Raw genomic sequence first — 3,899 nt, 5'->3', positions numbered from 1 at the left:
ATCATTCCATTAATAAGTTTAATTGTTCGTCGTATTCCTACCGTTTCGATTCCCCGTTTTATCGAAATGTTGATTACCGCCGTGAATAGTTTCTATCTTAGGTTCTTGTTTTGATCATGTTAAGATTTTGATGTTGCAAGTTTATGTGTATATGTGTTAAAGGAATCATGCTTCTAGGTTAATTGTTGGTTTCTTGGTGATTCATGGAGTGAATTTATAACTTGGGATTCATGGAATTATTAATGGCGGGGAAGGATTTCTATTTGAATGTAGAAGATGGTCTTTTGGCCAAAATAGTCACCAAATAAGTTATTTGAAATCAATTAAATCCCTAGCTAAGTTTTCATTCAATAATAACTTTTCTAATGTTTCAATTTAAGAATTACCACTTGAATACGATAATTATTTTAATAATCTAAATTAATATAATTACTCGGGTAATTATATTTAATTTCGATTAAAATGTCAATTTTGGCTAAATTACAATTTAGCCCCTAAAAGTTTCTAAAAGCTTATTTAAGTTAAGTTTTATCTTTTAGACTTCTAATTGATTTATAATTTAACAAATTAAGAATGGGAAGTTAATTTGATTTTTTTTAATATCTAATTGGCTAAAGTACAATTTAGTCCCTAAGTGGCTAAAGTATAATTTAGTCCCTAAGTGGCTAAAATACAATTTAGTCCCTAAACTTTATAAGACTTATTTGATCAAGTTTTCGGGTTGTAACTTAGGTTACTTAATTTTCAAGATATTGAATTCCACTTTAAAATGGATAATTATTTTATTAAAGTATTTTAAGTTATAAACTTGGGTTTATAAATTTAATAAGTTTTATTTGGGTTAGACTGTGGTCGCCCGACAAGTGGGAAGAAGCTTGGTAGTTTTAAATAACTCGGCTGACTCACTAATATGGATTTTAACTCGGATTTATTTAATTATTTTATGTACCATTTTAAATATGTTTATATGATTTGTACTTTATAACTTGGGTTATATTTGGAATGCATATAATATAAGTGTTTATTAAATGTGACTTGGTTTTGCGTTGTGCTAGTCCTATGTGGTGTCTAGTACTCTTTAGAGTTAGGGTCTGATTTTAATTATGATTTTAATATTTTATTTAGACCCGTCGACTGTTCGTACTTCAGAGGCGAACCAGAGTTAGGTGCTTGTCAGGATCACGTGGATTTAGCAAGCAGTGAGTTTATATCTCTATTTACCTCTTTATTAAGCAATTATTATATTTTGTATATATATATATATATATATATATATATATATATATATGTATGTATAAACAGCTTTTAAACTGTTTTCGGCATTGTGGATTTGATTTGGAACGTGCTACTCGATGGGCATCATCGGTACTGCGTGCGCACCGGTAATGATTATGGTATTGAGGTAGGTTTGAGATACGTCTCACCTTAGTGAGGGCACCGGTGGAAGATACATCTCCTGGGCTCACTATTTATTAAGTGATAGTCGGGGGTCGGTTATTGAGATACGTCACACCGACACGACAATGGATTTAGAATTATGGTTTAGGGTTTCATTGATAATCCATAATAAAAATGTTTTATGAAACGTTTTAAAGGTTTTAAACTTAATAAATGTAAATGGTTATATAAACTCTACTCAGTAAATCTGACCCCGTTGTTTTCCCAAATTTTCCAGGTTTGTGATTTGAGCATTTGGTCGATCTCCGTTTCTTCATTCTCGGAGGTTCTTTATTTATTTCAGAAATAAAGTGTCGAACTATTTTAAACTCTTAGACCGCAGTAGTAGTTTCATATTATTCATGTCTTAGTCTTACGTTTATAGTTTTGACTATTGTTTGTTTGATTGATCCAACTATTACTTTATCGCTTTTGGCATGATTACAGTGTTTATGGTATTTATATTATATTGCCATACTGTTGGAGATTATTCTGAGATAAATGTACTTTAAATATATATATTGCTTATTGTACTGCTAGACTAGGCTGAAGTCTTGGTTGCCCCCGAGCATGTGGTTTTATGCAGGTACATTGTTTTAAACGTTATAATTTGGTTATCCGCAAGGCTAGCTACGGGTTTTGGTACAACCATACCCATACCCTAGCGCCGGTCACGATTCATGAAATTGGGTCGTGACAGTTGACAAAAAACGAAACAAATCCAAACATTTCTGCAATTTAGCGATTTAAGCCAAACGTTTACAACGTTACGAAACAAATCCAAATATTTCACCGTTTTAGCGATTTATGCAAAACGTTTACAAGCGTTTTAAAACAAATCCAAACGTTTTCCATTTTTAGAAATTGAAGCCAAACGTTTATAAACGTTATAAAAAAATCCAAAAGTTTCACCTTTTTAGCGATTTAAGCCAAACGTATACAAACGTTACGAAATTAATCCAAACGTTTCACGTTTTTAGCGATTTAAGCCAAACGTTTACAAAGGTTATGAAACAAATCCAAATGCTTCTTCACAAAGGTTACGAAACAAATCCAAACCTTTCACCTTTTTAGCGATTTAAGCCAAACGTGTAAAACTTTACGAAACAAATCCAAACATTTCACCTTTTTAGCGATTTATGCCAAACGTTTACAAACGGTACGAATCAAATCCAAACGTTTCCCCTTTTTATCGATTGAAGCCAAACGTTTTCAAACGTTACAAAAAATCCAAATGTTTCACCTTTTTAGCGATTTAAGAAAATCGTGTACAAACGTTACGAAACAAATCGAAATGGTTCACCTTTTTAGAGATTTAAGCCAAACGTTTACAATGGTTAAGAAACAAATCCAAACGTTTCCCGTTTTTAACAATTTAAGCCAAACGTTTACAAATGTTACGAAACAAATCCAAACGTTTCACCTTTTTAGCGACTTAAGCCAAACGTTTACAAAATGTTACGAAATAAATCGAAACGTTTCGCCTTTTTAGCAATTTAGGCCAAACCTTTACAAACGTTACGAAACAAATCCAAACGTTTGCCCTTTTTAGTTATTTAAACCAAACGTTTACAAACGTTATGAAACAAAGCTAAACAATTAAAGCATTACGAAACAAATCCAAACGTTTCACATTTTTAGCGATTTAAGCCAAACCTTTACAAACGTTACGAACAAAACCAAGAGTTTCACCTTTTTAGCAATTTAAGTTATATGTTAACAAATGCTACGAAACCAATCCAAGCTTTTCACCATTTTAGGAATTTAAGCTAAACGTTTACAAACGTTATGAAACAAATCCAAACGTTTCATCTTTTTATCGATTTAAGCCGAACGTTTACAAACGTTACGAAACAAAACCAAACATTTCATCTTTTTAGCAAATTAAGCCAAACGTTTACAAATATTACGAAGCAAATCCAAATGTTTCACCTTTTTAGCGATATAAGCCAAACGTTTACAAACATTACAAATCAAAACCAAACGTTTCACCTTTTTAGCTATTTAAGCCAAACGTTTACAAACGTTACGAAACAAATTCAAACGTTTCACGTTTTTAGCGATATAAGCCAAACGATACAAAACAACACGAAACGTTTAAAATGTTACGAAACGAATACAAACATTTCACATTTTTAGCGATTTAAGCCACACCCTTACAAACGTTTAGAAACAAAACCAAATGTTTCACCTTTTTAGCAATTTAAGCCAAACATTTACAAACGTTACGAAACAAATCCAAGCGTTTCACCTTTTTAGCAATTTAAGGCAAACGTTAACTAATGTTCAGAAACAAATTCAAGCATTTCCCCTTTTTATTAATTTAAGCCAAACGTTTTCAAACGTTACGAAACAAATCCAAGCGTTTCACCTTTTTAGCAATTTAAGCCAAACATATACAAACGTTACGAAACAAATCCAAACGTTTCATCTTTTTAGCGATATACGCCGAACGTTTACAA

General features: G+C 31.7%; 1 long non-coding RNA gene across 1 annotated transcript; it reads left to right on the top strand.

Moving 5' to 3' along the window:
* The first annotated feature begins 1,027 nt into the window (after positions 1–1,027).
* LOC126666910 (uncharacterized) lies at positions 1,028–1,800 on the top strand. Its single transcript, XR_007638011.1, has 2 exons — positions 1,028–1,199; positions 1,676–1,800. It is a non-coding gene; the product is annotated as an uncharacterized LOC126666910 (long non-coding RNA).
* The last annotated feature ends 2,099 nt before the right edge of the window (positions 1,801–3,899 follow it).

This window comes from Mercurialis annua, linkage group LG2 (assembly GCF_937616625.2).
Source record: "Mercurialis annua linkage group LG2, ddMerAnnu1.2, whole genome shotgun sequence".
Lineage (NCBI taxonomy): Eukaryota > Viridiplantae > Streptophyta > Magnoliopsida > Malpighiales > Euphorbiaceae > Mercurialis > Mercurialis annua.
Note: the sequence above shows the minus strand (reverse complement) of the source record. Positions and strands in the feature narration are given on the sequence as shown.